This window comes from Bison bison, unplaced genomic scaffold (genome assembly GCF_000754665.1).
Source record: "Bison bison bison isolate TAMUID 2011002044 unplaced genomic scaffold, Bison_UMD1.0 scf7180017864036, whole genome shotgun sequence".
Lineage (NCBI taxonomy): Eukaryota > Metazoa > Chordata > Mammalia > Artiodactyla > Bovidae > Bison > Bison bison.
In genome coordinates, this window is record NW_011494608.1 from 4919083 (window position 1) to 4936086 (window position 17004).

At 52.6% G+C, this 17004-nt stretch overlaps 1 long non-coding RNA gene across 1 annotated transcript; it reads left to right on the forward strand.

The window, feature by feature from the left end:
• Window positions 1-4255: 4255 nt before the first annotated feature.
• Window positions 4256-5715, forward strand: LOC104984858. Its single transcript, XR_824802.1, has 3 exons — window positions 4256-4324; window positions 4931-5146; window positions 5632-5715. It is a non-coding gene; the product is annotated as an uncharacterized LOC104984858 (long non-coding RNA).
• Window positions 5716-17004: the final 11289 nt, after the last annotated feature.

Here is a 17004-nt window from a genome sequence, read left to right on the forward strand (position 1 = left end):
CCCCCCAATCTAGCAAACTGACTCCCTAGGTTAGACCTGTAATAGCTCTGGCGAATTGGCCCCGGCCGGGGTCCGGAGAGAGAGCTACTTATCCGACCACTAACTAAATAAATACTGCAAAAAAGGTGAGGCTTGGCACTTAGAGGATAAAACAGAAAGTTTGTGAGAAACAGAAAAATAAGGAAACGGGAGACACCTCCTTGGGGGGAAAAAAAATGCAGCAGCGGCAGCCAGCCCAGCTGCTGCCCAAGAACAAAGCTGCTCTGGTCCCCCCAGGGGCGAAGCGGCCGGGGCGGTGGGATCCCCAGCCCGGAGCGCGGAGGGCGGGGCCCGGAGGTGGGCGGGGCGATGAGGGAGGCGGGCAGTGGGAGGGGAGGGGCTAAGAGGGGCGGGGCGGGAGAAGGGGCGGGCGAAGGGGCGGGCGAAGGGCGGGGCGGGGGGCGAGCGGAGAAGGAGACGCCTGGTCCCCTGGAGTGCCAGGGGCCGGAGGGGCGGGAGGCTCCCGGAAGAAGGGGGAGAGGAGGATGGGGTGTCCCTCTGGGGGTCGCGGTTGGGGGGTGGGGGCAGGAGGCTGGGGAGGGGTCAGGCAGCAGGAACAGCGTCGGGCCCCAGGCGGCAAAGAGAAGTCGCTCAGAAGCCCGGGACAGGGCCTGACAACTCGTCCAATTATAGACTTTAGCGGGTATTTCGGTCCCTTTTACAGCCTGGTCTGAAATAGCCGCCTCGCTAGGCAGCAGCTGCCTGAAAGTTTGGAAAGTTTGGAGGGGCAGGGGGCCGGAGGTGGGGGGCTTCGCTTTTGCCGCGCTCTGTGAGCCCCTCTCCTGGCTCAGCACCTGCCTGCCTCTGGCTACAGGTGGCCCCTCTCCCTGCTCTCAGAACATCCTGGGCGAGGGGTGAGTTGATGTCCTTATTTTGAGATGAGGACTAGGAAAGTTCAGGGAGAGCCGTTGTCATCCGCCTGCGGGGGTCCCCCAGAAGAGCAGGGGTGGGGGCCAGGTGGGTGTGAGAAGCACACTTCCCTTCCTCAAGGGTTGCCAAGCCTCCAAAAGAAGAGAAGGAACAGGTGCTGGCCCCAGGGGCTCTTCTGCTTTTTCTTGCTGACCTCCGTTCCTAAAAATGGGCCGGGCATGAGTATTTTGAACTAGATGAGAACATGGCTTAATTTGAATGACCTCCCTCAGCCCCACTCGACCCAAATCAGACTCCCAAGCTCGGGGGTGTCTTTATTTGGCCTCCTGCTCGGCAGCAGGGATTTAATAAACAGACAGAGTGGGGCTCATCTGTGACCCAGGGAATTCTCAGCCATCCAGCCCCTTCCTTCCCCTCCTCCTCATTTCCCTTTTCCCCTGTGGCAGTTCATTCCACATGTGGTTACTGGGAGCCCACTTGGTACCAGGCAGAGTGTCAGGTGCCAGGTAAATGGAACACAGGAGGCGTGCTGGGAGCAGGGGGGTGGGGGGCACTGTCCTGGCATGGGATGGCGACGAACTGACATGGGTGCCCTGGTTATCAGAGTGACAGGTAGGGTAGGGAGGTTAGGAAGAGAGTCATCACACCTGCGTGAAAGGACTAGACGGCACAGTCACTTAACACACAGGCGTCATGGGCCCCGTGTGTGCCCAGGTGCCAGGTATCATGGTGAGCCTGGTTGGGAGGGGGAGGTTGCCTGTGTCCATCATCACAGGGAGACAGAAAACAGGGATGCAGCCCACCGCACTGAATGACCAGGTTGTCCTAAGAGCTGTGAAGGACACAGAGAAGAAAGATGAATTAGAGAGTGAATGGAGAGGGAGCCGGACTCCAGAGTCAGTACCACGGGGCCGTGACTAGAGATGGGAGCACCTCTGCCCTGCCTGGTGAAGGAGAGCACCCAGGATCGAGGCTTGCAGGGTGCCCAGAGGTCACTACGGCACAGACAGCTGTCCAGGCAGAGTGAAGGACTTGAGCGTGGAGTTGAGGGCCCCTTGTGGCCTGGGGTTCATGGGGGGACTGTGGCCAGGGCCAGGCTAGAGAGGGGAGCAGGGCACAGGTGACTGATGCAGCTGGGGAGGCCTGAGAAGAGTGTGGAGTGGAGCCAGATGATCAGGAGTGTCTGGAGCGCTTGTGGGGCAGGGGTTTGGCCAGTAGGGAGCTTTCTAGAGCCCATGGGCCATGGTAGGGAGGTGAGCTGGGAAACCATCCAAGATCAGAGAGAGAGCTCCTAGAACAGCTAGTGCTGAGCCCCGTGCTGAAAACGAGCTTGCACATTTGAGGGGCGGCCCCAGTGGGGTCCCACAAACAACCTCTCCCCTCTGATGACCCCTGAGACCTAGTGAGGGAGGTCGGCTCACAGGACAGAAGGCCCCTTCCACCATTGTGACTGTCTCTGGGACCCTGCCCTGCAGTGGTCCTGTCGCCCAGGGCTCTCCCCCTGCCCCTGCCCCACGCCTCACCATGACGGAGTATGTCCTGACCACCAACTGTGGACAGAGCCCACGGCCCCCACCACACACCCTAGCCCTCAGTCTCCCATCTTCCCTTCTGCTGCTGCCAGTGGTTTCTTAAAAATTATTTTGTTTTTAATTTTTATCAAATGCAATGGTAACCTTTTTTTGCCATCTATGGGGTCGCACAGAGTCGGACACGACTTAAGTGACTTAGCAGCAGCAGCAGCATCTATGGGGTCACATAGAGTCATACACGACTGAAGCGACTTAGCAGCAGCAGCAGCAGCAGAAGCAGCAGCACATGGGAACTTAGTTCCCTAACCAGGAATTGAACCCTTGCCCCTGCAATGGAAGCACAGAGTTTGAATCACTGGACTGCCAGGGAAATCCCTGCTGCCACTGTTAAACCAGGATGAAGGCCTCTCTGGACTGGACAAACCCCCGGAGACCAGCGGCCTCCCCTTCCATCTCCTTCCCCACCTGAGCACCCCGAGGCCCAGAGAGGAGGCTGGGCACACTCGGGACTGCTGTCCAGCCCCTCCTCGCTGCCGTTCTTCCAAACCAAACCTCTTCACGAAAACGGATCCGTGGGTTCACAAGGTCATGCCCTTCCTCTGAGAAATGGACACGAGGATTTGTTCTGTTCTGCATCTCTGCAAAGAGAGGCTGAGAGCCTGGAGAAGTGAGCAGAGGGCTCTGCAAAGACAATTTCAGAAAGCTCTGTCTCGCCTCCTTCCCTTCTGGACTCTTTCTCTGCTGAGTCCAGTTGCTGAGTCCAACTCTGATGCCAAGCTGCCCACATTTTCAAGATGTGTTAAACAGAAATGGAAAATGCGCATGGGTATCATTCCTCATGGGCCTCCTGATGGCTCAAACAGTAAAGAATCTGCCTGCAATGCAGGAGACCTGGACTCGATCGGGAAGATTCCCCGGAGAAGGGAATGGCTACCCACTCCAGTATTCTTGCCTGGAGAATCCTATGGACAGAGGAGCCTGATGGGCTACAATCCACAGGGTTGCAAAGAGTCAGGCACGACTGACTAATACACACACACACACACCATTCTGCATACAAAAGTATATGGATATCCATTAAACAAAGAGCTAGAAAATGTCTCCTGTGACTTACTTCCTTCTCATTTCTTCCGCCCATTCCATCATGGTGATGATTAACACCATGGGTAAACATATGGAACAACTTTAAGGTGATCGCCAGTCAAAGTTTGCATTTCTGGGTGGAAACATCATGGGATCCTCTACTCAAGGTTTCCCGAAGGTGCAGTTCAGGTGTTGCAGACCACATTTCCCTCAGAAATTTCTGGGGAAGAATTGGCTGCCGAGTGCATTGAGGTTGCTGGCTGTGGTGCCTTGCTTGTAGCACAGAGATCCCTGTTGTCTGGCTCCCCGTCAGGGCCGAGCGTGGCCCCAGCATCCCTGTGAGAGGTCAGTGCTCTCCGTCAGACGTCTACTTCTTCCTGGGCCAGCTCAGTGGGAGCACCGCTCTCGTGTCTCTTTCTGCCTTCTTCTGCCACCAGCCAGAGAAAGTTTGGCTGATGGGATTAGGTGAGGCTCTCCCAGACAATCTCAATAAGCTCCCTCTATTAATGTCACGTGGGCCCCATCACATAACACAAACCCAAGAGTGATATCCCACCCCATGCTGATGTTCTAGGGGTTAGAGAGGGACGTTTTCCTGGGAGGAGTCACTCTGACCCACCACGCCCTTTTATCAAACTTCTTCACTTATTGAAATCTGTAGTTATTCTTTTCCTTCCTCTTAAGAAAATTGGGGTATTTCCTGCATTTCTTTCTTACTTCAGTCTCTGTGAGGGCAGTAAATGCATCTTCTTGATCACTGCTGTGTCCCCAAGCCTAGGGTGGTGCTTGCCGTGTAACAGGTACGTTACAAATCAAATACAATTGACAGGATGAACATCGCGGAAAAGCGAGGGGGCCAGCTTGCGGTGGTTGGAAGGGTGGGGCGGGGGAGGGCATGTTTGGAATGGATTCTGGGCACCCTCCTCCCTCCACCCACCAGCCTCCAAGGGGATCCTTTGAAAATCAAATCCAGTTTCTTTATCTTTGCTGGAAATGCTCCTGTGGGTTTCCCCATTTGCTTAGAATCAACTCTGAAGCCCCCCGGCCACACCGTGTTCCTTCACAAACTGCCCAGGACCCTGCCCTCCCCACCGTCTGTCCCTGGACCCTCATCCCAGAGCACCAGCCCCAGTGGCCTCCCTGCCTTTCCTCGCACCTGGAGTCCCCCTGCACAGTCGGGGCTCTCGGTGACCCTCCCTCCCACGAGGGCCGGCCTCAGGCGTCATGTGCTCCTCCACGGAGGGTTCGGGTCAAAGGCCCCCTCCTCAGCAGGCCCCCTCCCCACCCCATCTGCGTTTATTGGGCACCATGTCCGAGGTTATTTCGGAACAACCTAAATGCCCCCTGTGGATGGATGGATGAAGACAGTGCGGTATGGACATATGATGGAGTGTCATTCTGCTTAGAAAAAAGGAAATCCTGCCATATGTGACAATACGGTGCGTCTTGAAGACACTCCTCTCGGTGAAACGGGCAAGTTTCAGAACGACCAACGCTGTATGATTCCACTTCTGAGCAGCTGGAGTAGTCAGATACACAGAAGGAGGGCATGGAATGGTGGTTGCCATGATCCAGGGGAGCAAGAAACGAAGAGTCCCTGTTCCAGGGGTATGAAGTTTCACGTAAGCAAGATGAATCCGTTCTAGATTCTCTACAACAGTGTGCACAGTATGGTATTACACACCTAAAAATGGGTTAAGAGGGTAGATCTCATGTTAAGGGTAGATGTCATGTTAATTTATGACAATAATGAATTAAAAAAAAATGCAAACCAGCTCAACATCTGTCCCTGCTCCCTACTTGGCTTTGTGGTTCTCCAAGGCCTGTCATGGGCTTCCCTGGTGGCTCAAATAGTAAAGAATCTGCCTGCAATGCGGGAGACCTGGATTCAATCCCCAGGTTGGGAAGATCTCCTGGGGGAGGGCATGGCAACCCACTCCAGTGTTCTTGCCTGGAGAATCCCCCTGGACAGAGGAGCCTGGTAGGTTGCAATCCATGGGGTCTCAAAGAGTCGGACATGACTGAGCGACTGAGCGACTGAGGACAGGCTGGTCGTGCTTTCTGATGGTGTATTTTATGTTTGAGTGTTTCCTCTTTGTCTCCGCAGCCAGAAACAAGACCCAAGAGGGCAGGAAATTCTATTGCATCCTTTGGTGAGGACAGCGCCTGGTCCAGATCAGAGAGGAGCTGGTGAGTGAGGGGACTTAGTCCCTGGGCTGATGTCTCCTCCTGAGATGCCCTGACATCTCCAGTGAAGTTGGAAGTGTTAGTCGCTCAGTTGTGTCTGACTCTTTGTGACCCCAGAGACAGTAGCCCCAGCAGACTCCTCTGTCCATGGAATTCTCCAGGAGAGACAGCAAATAATATAGCAACTAAACAACAACGACATCAGTCACCACGAGTTAGGCACCTGTGTGCTAGAAACACTTGCAGACATGCGTGTGTCACTTTGAGCACAGCTGGCAGGGTAACAGGGCCAGCCTCCTCTCATGGATACAAGGCAGAGGCTTGGTTGCTGAGAATCCTGCCAGAGTTGTCCACCTGCCTATGAACCTAGGTCTTCTTCTAGAAGCTTTTCTTCTACATATCCCAGCCTGAAACATGACTTGAAAATTTCCTTTTTTTTTTAGCACAAAAATGCTCTGGTTTCTGAAAAGTGGGTCGAAGTTATCTGCTGAGAAATCAAACACTGATTTCCTGGCAACTCAGAATCTCCTTCTTCCTGGATCTTTCCCGGTGTCCCATTCAGGGTGATTTCAACCAGAGCCATCACATTCATGGTGTGATCCTGCCAAAGCCACCTAGGCAAGTCCTGGGTCAGTTGCTTGCCCTTGGGTTCACACCCCATTCCCAGGCTTCCCTGTTTTAGAAATTGAGCCAGTTACCCCAACATCAGTAACTCCTTCTTCCTGTGAATCCCCTGCTAATATTCCTTGGCACCCCGGGTGATTTAACTGCCCACGTCCAGGGATCTTCCCTGTCGGTTGGCAGCATCTCAAATCATAAACTTCCCTTTTCCAGGTGAGGCAAGTGAGCTTCGGAGGGTCGCTTGTTCTGTGTCAGAGCTAGTAAAGATTGAACCATTCCTTGATTGTGAAATCAATTAAATTATGTGCAGTGGGTCAAAGACAACTGGAAGGAACATTAGTAAAAACAGCAGTGATTGTACTTCCCGGAATGCATTCCTCATCAGCACAGATATGTTCCCAAGAGTGTTCAGACCAGCACTGTTTACAAAAGTGAAAAATGGGCAACAGTCATAATGTCCAACGCTAGGGGAGCGGATGAAAGAAACGATGGAAAGTCATTCAAGTGGAGATTTAGGGTTATGCTCATTATAAGGTAAGAAAGAATAAAACAGGAGAAGAGTTGGGGGAAGAAAAAAAGCAGACTCTCCCTTTCTCTTTCCAAAAGTCTTTATCGAAGAGATGCTTTTGTAGCTTTCTTAATATTTTCTCCATTCTATTTTCTAAAATGAGAACATGTTCTTTACATACCCTGCATGCGTGCTAAGTCACTTCAGTCATGTCCGGCTCTTTGCGACCCCCGTGGACTTGTAGCCCACCAGGCTCCCCTGTCCATGGGATTCTTCAGGCAAGATACTGGAGTGGGTTGCCATGCCCTCCTCCAGGGGATCTTGATTTCCATCTGTTCTTTCATTTCACACACACACTAGACGCCCATCACATGCCAGGAAATTTCACTAAGCTTAGTGAATGGAGAACAGGAATTTCCGTCGCGATTCCTCAAGGGATAGGTGGCTATTCCCAAGTCTTCAGTCACTGACAGCAGGCTGCAGGAAACATCTTTCCGTGTGCGTCTCACTCTGTTCTCTGTCTGTGCTTGTGAATTAGGCAGGAAGGGTCCTAGAAATGGTCCCAGGTGGTTAAAGGATGTGTACACCTTATTTCCTGATAGATTTATTTTTCTTGGATAGCTTCAATGTTAGAGCCCAATAAAGAAATAGCAATCTTACTCTGTACAGGACAAGAGGGATGGGGGGAGGGGGTTTGGAGACGGGGGGCTGCTTTATAAACTGGAGTTTTAAGAAAGAAGGAAAAGTCTGGACGGTGCATGTGTGGAGAATCTACTATCTGCTCGGCACTGTCAGAGCTGGTTACACCCAGCTCACAGAGACAGGGGCTCCACGAGCATGCTTATGTGGCTGAATGATGCAGAAGGCACCATCATCCCTGCTGCAGAGATGAGAAAGCAGAAGCTGGTTTTCGACTTCCCCCACGCCCCACTGCTGCCCAGAAGTCAATCTGTGTCCCCCATGGGCAGCTGGGAGGGGGTGGGGGGGACCAGCGAGGATGGAGTGCTCACCCACAGGGCCGCCATCCGGTGATGGATGCCTGCAGAGCAAGCATTCAAAACGGAGGAGAGAAAAGCGGTGCGGATCTGAACTCTCCAGAGACCGTCTTGGCTGCGTGGAGTGGCATTATCTGTCCCCGTTGTTCCAGAAAAACAAATCCACTTTCCTAAATTACACGCCTGCCTGTATTATAGGGATTACATATCCTCGCCCATCTGCTCGGCAGGCATCCATGGAGCCGGGCCTCCGGCCTCGCAGTATCAATTATGCTGACAAACGGCCTGTGTTCACATGCCCCGTCTGGCGTTGCGCTCACCCACCTTTACAGGCTGTGAGAAAGGTGCAGACAAATCTTTACAGAGCGACAGTAGACTGGGCATGGGCTTGCACGCGGGATGCGCCCTGCCCTCAGGCTATCTGGACAAGGAAAGGGTTGGAAGGGGCGGCCTTCTGCCTGCAGGGGTTGGGGAGGCGGACCCATACATGGTCTCGGAGAGATACCCTGAAGTCTGAGTATCACCCGCTGCAAGGACTCAAGGCAGAGAGGGGAGACCACCAGGAACCCTTGTTCTGCTGCTTACCTGGCTGTGTAAGCTTGGCCGAAACACCCACTATCTCCTAGGTCCTGCCTCGTGGCGCCCATCCCGTGGGTTCACGCAAGTCTTCTGAGGGTGACTTCGAGCCTTCAGTAGTTTCCTCATGTAAATGACAGCCCCTCTGTGAAATTAGCCACAAATGCCAGCACTTAGTAGGTGCTCAGAAAAGCTAGTCATGGTCCTCTATTGAACCATACAGTCTCAGGAGAGTGGTCTGCATGTGGGATGTGCGTGAGGTGCTGAGAATGAAAGAGAAGATGTTTGTGGGCACAGAGAAAACTCAGGCGCCCCTGGGTGACCCGTGAGACTCGGTGATCGGTGCTTCTTCTTGGCCCCATCCCTGCTCTCAGGTAAGTGAAAGCAAAGTCGCTCAGTCGTGTCTGACTCTTTGTGACCCCATGTACTGTAGCCCAGCAGGCTCCTCCGTCCTTGGGATTTTCCAGGCAAAAATACTGGAGTGGGTTGCCATGTCCTTCTCCAGGGGATCTTCCCAACCCAGGGATCAAACCCGGGTCTCCCGCACTGTAGGCAGACGCTTTGGCGTCTGAGCCAGTAAGGTGCCTGCAATTCTCACCAGCTCCAGGGTCAGGACTAAGTGTGCATACGTTATAGGTGAGGTCCAAAGTCAGCACCAGACTAGCCAGGAAGCCTGAGTTCCAGCATGTAAGTTAGCATGCAGGGTCGGCTAGAGCCAAGACCCCTCCTGTCTCCAGTCTGAGCTGAGGGAGCACGTGGAGGTCAGGGCCCAGGGAAGGGAGAGCTGAAGGGGCTGGAGCCAGGCGGCTGGGCGTGATTCCTTGCTATCTTCTTTTGTTTAATCTTATTGATTTTTGACTGCACTGGGCTTTCACTGCTGCGCGGCCTTTTCTCTAGTTTTGGTGAGTGGGGGCTGCTCTCTGGTCGTGATGTGCCGGCTTCGCATGCGGTCTCTCTTGCTGCAGGCCACAGGCCTTAAGTCATGAGGGCTTAGTAGTTTCTGTTCCCAGGTTCCAGAGCACAGGCTCAATAGTTGTGGCGCGTGGACTTAGCTGCTCTAAGACGTGTGGGATCTTCCTGGATCGGGGATCGAACCCACATCTCCTGCATTGCCAGGTGGATTCTTCAGCCCTGAGCCACCTGGGAAGCCTTTCCTTGCTGCCTTGAGTCAACCAAACGCAGGAGGCTGGTGAGATGGGGAAGGAAGAAGTGGGGGTGGGTGACTTTAAGGCATGCTCAGATTTGGTTGGAGGCAGAATGAGCACAGGGCTTCCAACCTGGGAGGAAAGGCTGTGTTAGGGAAGACTCTCCTAAGGACAGGGCAGGTGCGCCGCGTCCAGCCACAGGCCCATCAGAGCACCTCCGAGGCCTGCTGCCCGCGCAACCCCCAGCCCCCTGCCACCAAAGCCCAGCCCAGCTTCCTCCACCCACGGTGCTGTTGCCTCCCTGAAGAAGCACCTTTCCTTTCCACTGAGCCAAGACACCCTGACCCGGTGGCCCTTGGCAATGACCTTCGGATTCAAAGCCGGTAGGATAAGGCCAAAGCAGGGGGGGTGGGGGGAGTTGCCGTGGGAAAGTGGAGGCCCCACGAACCAGAGGGTGGACACCGACTCCACGCTCAAGGCGAGACGTGCCCCCTCTTTTCTGCACACTTCAAGGCACCCTTCTTTCTCTGGGTACAATGCAGTGAATGAGGCTGGGATTCCGGGCCGGGCGGCGCATTCAGGCTTTGTGCCGGCCACAATGAGGGGTTTTCCGTGGGCCACGGGCCTCACAGCATGGGGCTTCACGTGGCCAGAGAGACTTTGTTGGGGAAGAAGCAGGGAGTTTCTGGGACTTTCTCATAAAACAGTTAAATACACAGCCTGTGCCCTTAGAGGAGGCCAGCCTGGCTGGGGCCCCTGGCAGCTTCCCAGAAGAGCTGTGTCCTGGGCATGGCCTTGGCAGCTGGTGAGCTCCGCAGAGGCTGGGCAGGGCCTGCGTGGGGCCGGACTGTGTGGGGCAAGAGAACTAAGCTGTGAAAGGAGGGTTAAAATAAAGTCCTCCCAATTCCCTTTCAACTAAAAAACTTGCTGTTCAGGACTGGCTACATTTTATGCAGATTCTAGCTCAAAATGAAAATGTAGGATGCCTTGGGGCTTCCCACGTGGGCAATAGTGGTAAAGAACCCAGCTGCCAATGCAGGAGACGTGAGAGATGCAAGTTCAATCCCTGGGTTGGGAAGATCCCCTGGAGGAGGGCTTGGCATCCCACTCCAGTCGTCTTGCCTGGAGAATCCCCTGGACAGAGGAGCCTGGCGGGATACAGTCCTACAGGCCATGGAGTTACAAAGAGTTGGATGTGACCAACATTACTTGGCACACACCCACACAGGGTGCCTTGTTATCTCTCTCTCTGTCTATCAAGGAGCCAGCTTACGAGCTATGGAGACTGAGAAGTCTAATGAGCTACTGTCTGAAGTTGGACACCAACCCAGGGAAGCTGGCAGTACAACTCCAGTCCAAGGGCGGGAGGAGACCCAGAGCCCAGCTCAAGGGGTCGGCAGAGCGGACTCTCCCTTCTTCTACCTTTTTGTTCTATCCCGGCCTCAGTGGATTGGGTGATGCCCACCCACGTTGAAGAGGGAAATCGTAGTCCATGGACTCAAATGTCAGTATCTTCCAGAAACATCCTCCCCGACTCACCCAGAATAAGGTTTAACTAGATAGCAGGCCATCTGCAGGTCCAGCCAGGTCGATATAGAAAATTCACCATCACGAGGCCCTTCTGGCCGTGGGGTCCTGCATGCGTCTGCACGGGTCTCCTGTGTGAGGCTGGCCCAGCCGCTGGTGCCAGTCACTGTCGCTCCTCTGGAGGGTTTATCTGATTTGGCTTGTATGAAACCCTTCCATAGGCTGCGACAAGGACACACCCATCCACCTTGTGCTGGAAGACCTTAGACAAAAGCCTTGCACACTCGAGCCTCATCTTCCTTCTCACCTGCGTGATGGGGGTACTGACAGTACTTAATCAGCCATGGGGATTACATGCATGAGTGGTGGGGCCTCTCTGAGTCTGCTTCCTCACCTTGAGAACATTCTTTGTTGTTAGGACCATTAAATCAGACAATACCTGCAAAATATCTGGCACGTACTGCAACTCTTGTTTTAATAATTATCATAAGTAAGAGCATCTCCCCAGGTGTGTGGGGAAGAACAGCAAGGGCCCAGGGTCTGTAGCGATTCTCAGAGTCAGGCAGGGCAGAGGCGTGGTTCCAACGCTTGATCTGAGGCAGGATCAGAGAGTTGTTGAAGTTCACGGGGGCCACGCAGCTTGCAGGATCCCAGCCAGTCTCTCTGGATCCCCAGACTGGCCTCCAGCCCTGTACAGAGCTGAGGTGCTGGACAGGAAACTGAGGCAGAAATTCAGTTTCAAAACCAGATGGCGGGTGTAGACCCTGGCTAGGGATGCAGATGCCCAAGGCTCTCCCAGCCCCACCACAGGGAGCATCGGATGTTAAGCACAAGGGGGTAATGGCTTCTGGACCCCTTCCTGCTGAGACTGTGTTTATCTGTCCAGCCCTGTTCCCTGTCAGGACTGGCTTAGAGGAATACTTCTCTGTCTTCTATGAGGTGTAAATACATGTTTCTTGGAAAAAGGAGGAGGAGGGAGGGAAGAAAGAAAAAGAAGAGGGGGGAGAGGAAGGTGAGGAAGAAGGGGAGAGGAGAGAGGGAGAGGGGAAGAGGGAGAAGGGAGAGGGGGAGGAGGGAGGGGAACAACAAAAACAGCATGATGGTTTGGGAAATAACAAGTTAAATTTCAACAAACTCTATACATGGAAACCCACAGCATCATTAATAGACTCCAGAGCTTTGTGAACTGCTGGCAGGAAGTCCCAGACCCATCTGCACAAGAAGCACTTTCCGGAAAACACTTTGCGGAGCATAGTTAAGCAACTCCAAACCGTGGAGCTCTGATGAGGCTGGGACCTTCACTGGGGACATCTGGGCTGGCCAGGCAGAGCAGGGGCGGGTAGTGAGCCCCTTCTTAACGCCCCTTGGAGGGACCCAGAGTTTTGAAACCAGGAGAGGAAAAGGCAGCGTGCTAGGAGCCATGTAGGTCGCTGTTCTGGGGAAGACGCTGGCCTGGGCACCACATCTGATGATGCAGGGTTGCAGGTGGTCATTAACCTTCCGCAGAAGCCAGGCTGTCAGGGACATCAAACATGAGAAGCAGTGGAGCATTTCCGGGAGGGTCATGTCTAGTTCCCACGCCAGCCTGACAGCCGCCCCCGCCAAGTCCAGGGACATCTGCCCCGTCAGCTCGCCAGGCTCCTCTGAGACCTGGCTCTGCTTCTGCAGAAGCCCGATACCTTCTCCCCTCAGGGCAAAGTCCACAGCACCCCACAGCCGTCCTCTCCAATCCTGGGGCTGGGGACGGGCATAGCGGACCTTCCCCTGCCCCAGGCTTCTTTGGGAAGGTGCTGTCTTTGAGGAAAGTGGCCGGTCACTTGGTGGCACTGTTACTGGCCCATTGTCTCTAAGAAACTCTCTTTCTCCTCCCTTGGAGCCCAGGGCACTGCCCGGTGGATGAGAACTCAGTGCTCTACATTCAACGTCAGCACCTGGGGAGACTGAGTAAGCTCTCTGCCCCTTGGTGAGCCTCAGAGTCCATACGCAGAAAATGGAAGAGCCAGAAGCTCTTATCCAGCACGTTCATCACATGAAGAACATGCTAGATCATATGGAAAAACACTGCCCTGGGCTCTTTTGTTTGGTTCCCAAGGGGAGAACTTGAACTGTGGGAAGAGTCAGGCATCCACTCGGGAGAAAGCAGGTTCAAACACATGGACAAGGAAGCATCGGGACAAAGGAGCACACAGGCGAGGCAGGAATCCTGGCAAATCTTTATCTAAATCATAGCATTCTCGATTCCCTAACCTTGTAGTGGAGGGCCACTTCCGTAACAAGTGCAAACCTGAGTGAGGTTCTGGCCTGTAAAATGCAGATACAATCAATTACCATGCTAATCACCCACCCACCCTTTGAAGGGCAGCACCTGAAGGGGTGAAGCTGCTGAGCTCAGAGTTCATTCCCGTGATGGAGCTGCCTCCTGAAACAGTGAGCTGCCTGGAGGAAGTCCGGGAGCACGGAGAAGGGAAGCGGGGAGGAGGTGATGGGCCCTGCTTAAGGGGGCTTCTGGGCTCCCTCCTGTCACTAAGGGACCAGTCCAGCCTGGGACTGTGACCACAGGCTGGCCCCCAGAGTGGAGCTCTTTCTTGGACTCACACCGGAAGTCAAGCCAGTGCAGGGGGGAACGGGTGGGCAGGGAGAGGGAGCAGCAGGGGAGAGGTCCATCCAAAAGACAGCAGCAAAGCGGGTAAAAGGGAGTGAGCGCTGGACAAGGGGCCAATACTCCTGCCTGGGCTGATTCCCGACAGGAGCGCGCCCCCTGGTGGACGGCGCGGGTAATGGCCCGGCCCCGCGCTCGGACCCCGTTCTGGTCTGTCTGGGTCTGACTGCCCGGTGTGCTCTTAGATACCAAAGCACATGCATTATTAGGATGAGCCGGGAAAGGTACAAGCCACCAGAACGAACTGTGGAGGGGAGGAGGTTAATCTGCTATATTCGCAAGACCCAGACGTACTCCCACCCCGAGGGCTTTGGAGCGGACTCTTCCCAGAAATTCACCCTCTGTTCCCAGGACTCCTCACTCCCTCCATTGCTCACAAGGACAACCTGCCCTCTCCCACCCTGGGCTCTGACTTTTGATGTCAAAGACTGAGTCATGCTCAGGCCCAAAGCTGCAGACCTAGTGAAGGGCTCTCTCCCTGTTGCATGGTAGGCAGTGCAGTTCCTGATGGTGGGCACGTTGTTTTAACAAGACGAGGCCGGCAGTGAATTGGCGCCCTTAGTAAGGACCGGCTGGCACTTTCCTTCTGAACTTTCCCACCTCCGCCTGGTCTTCATGGTGCTCAAGACTCCATGCTCCTGCCAGCACCCACCCCCTTCAGCGCCAGCTTCTGCTCATGGTCCATGCTGACGGGGGAGTGCCCACCACAACCCCCACGCCCACCACACTCCCTGGTCATGACAGACATGTGGACTGGTTGTGGCCAGTTCAGGATGCCCCAATGGTCCAGGCAGCTGACCTTGCCAATATCCAGCCAGTTAGCTTCTCCCTCTCAAGAGCCCAGCATGGACTAAGCAATGTGCTGCCAGTACCAATTCCAAAGAGCCAGGAGAGGGAGGCTTGCGTGAGGGTGGGGAGATGGACTTGGTTATATTTTAAGCTTGTGATGATTTGCTTTGCATCAGCGTGGCTGGGCCATGGTGCACAGATATGTGGTCAAACACTGTGAGTGTTTCTGCGAGGCTATTTGGGGATGTTTTAAATTACATGTAAACTGGTGGAAATTTGAGGGAGCAGATTGCCCTCCCACGTGTGGGTGGGCCTCATCTAATCAGTTGAAGGCATGACTAGAACAAAAAGCCTGATCTTCAAGCAAGAGGGAATTCTGCAGCAGACAGCCTTCGGACTTGAATGGCAACAGTAGCTCTTCCTGCATCTCCAGCCTGCCAGCCCACATTGCAGATTTTGGACTTGCCAGTCTCTGTAATTACATGAACCAGTTCTCACAGTTGCATGAGTTAGGAGTAGAGCGGTGATGTAGGGTGGGTCAGGACAGGTCGGCTGGGGAATGGTGTTAGCACAGGGCCTGGGATGTCTGCAGTCACTCAGCTTCAGAGTGTTTTTCTGGTAGGAAAATAATTGCTCCTCGTACAACACAGCAAACCTGATGATAATTCACTGGTGTCAGTGAGAGGATGACAGGTGGCCAGGAAGCCCATGTGGAAGGCTTTCTATGTGACCAACACAGTGTGAGACCCAGGTCACACCAGCTGCCTCCGTTCTCTCAGAAACCAGTTCTACGTCATAATATGAAATTCATTTGTTTCTGATTTATATTTATTTTTAAGTCTGCTTCAAGAAGGCATTATTGAATTTATATTTATGAGTAAATTTATAACATATATTTACAAGTTATAAATCTGTAACTTATAAATATATGTATTTTAATTTTATGACATAAATAAATTGATAGATTCATATTTATAAATAAATTCCAGAAGAAATCCAGGAATCTGCGGAGCCTCAAGGAAGATGTTTGCTTTCAGTTTTCTCATATGTGTACACTTTTATTTTTTCTTTTCCTACAAAACAGATGACATAGAAAATATGTCTATGCATATTTAGTAGAAAAGTAGTCTACTAAAATGTTTAAAATTAAAATCTTCCCAAATATTAAGTTTGCAAATATTCACTATGAACAATTTGGAGTATTTTTAATCTAGACTTTTTTTTTAATTAAGAAAAAGCTATTTTGAACATTACTGAGAATATACAGGAAGTGTCCAAGTATATCATGGTTTGATTCTTAATACAAACATGTCCTAAATATTATTTTCAAATGCTTATTAAAAAGTCCCACTTATATAAATATTATTTAGGGTATAAATTATATAATCATCTTAGTAAATCATTCTCTATTTTGGTTGATTTCCAATATTATGGAAAAATATCACAAACATTACATTATTTGACTGCTTTCCCCTGCATTTAAGGCTTAAACCAAAGAACAAGGCTCTTTTGCCTATGGAGCTTGGAGGTAGGCGGTGCCTGAGTGAGTCCTTGGCTTCATGGCCCAGTGTCCCTCAGCTGCTTTCTCTGCCTTCCTCTCATCCTTGTCATTGGATAAAAACCAGCATCAAGGCCCTGTTTAGCTCTCTAAGGCCAGGCAACTGCAAACTTGATAATGTCACAAGAGGAGCTCTGTCGTGCAGTTTGGATGTCCGACAGTGCCCTTTAAATGTCACTTCACTGAGATTTCCTTTGTCATTATTTTAATAGTTCCCTTCCTTTCTTGCTCTATAAAAAGTGAGCATTAACTTTGACTTCAAACCTTTAAGACAACCAACTTATTAAGCCAATTTGAAAGGATGATTCAGCAGGGTCTATAAATCTGAGGCTCTGACACCCCTTGATAACTTCATCTTGCCCCACACCCCTGGACATGTGGCTTCAGTGTGTTCTCAATGCCTGCTGGGCGCTGGGTGCTACTCTAGGCTCTGGGGGCACACAGAGGACCAGCTGTGGTTTCTTTCATCAAAAAACTCAATGAACAGAAGTGTCAGAAAAGAATGCTGTTCAGTAAGAGGTAGGGGGAAATTGTCAAAGCAGTACCCCAGACTTCCATGCAAGGAACTCAAAAACTCAGAGCACATTGAATATGAAGTCAATTTTTAAAATGAAATAAGAGGAACAACCAACAGCTACAAAAAGGGTCAATAGAGGGGGGAGGCAATAACACAGTCTCAGTGAATGAGGGGCGGGACCAGGGCCGGACCCCACACACCTTGGGGCTGGAGAGGGGTCACTTCTTCCCCCAGGACGCCCTCAGCAGCCTGGGGGGAAACAGAGCTGCAGCTTGGAGGAAGGCGGGCCTCAGGGAAGGGGATGTGGGGAGGCAGGACCATGCCAAGGCCAGCATCCTGCTGAGGCCAGCATCTCAGTGTCCTGAGACTCCAAACCCTCTCAGCGATCAAGGGAGTGC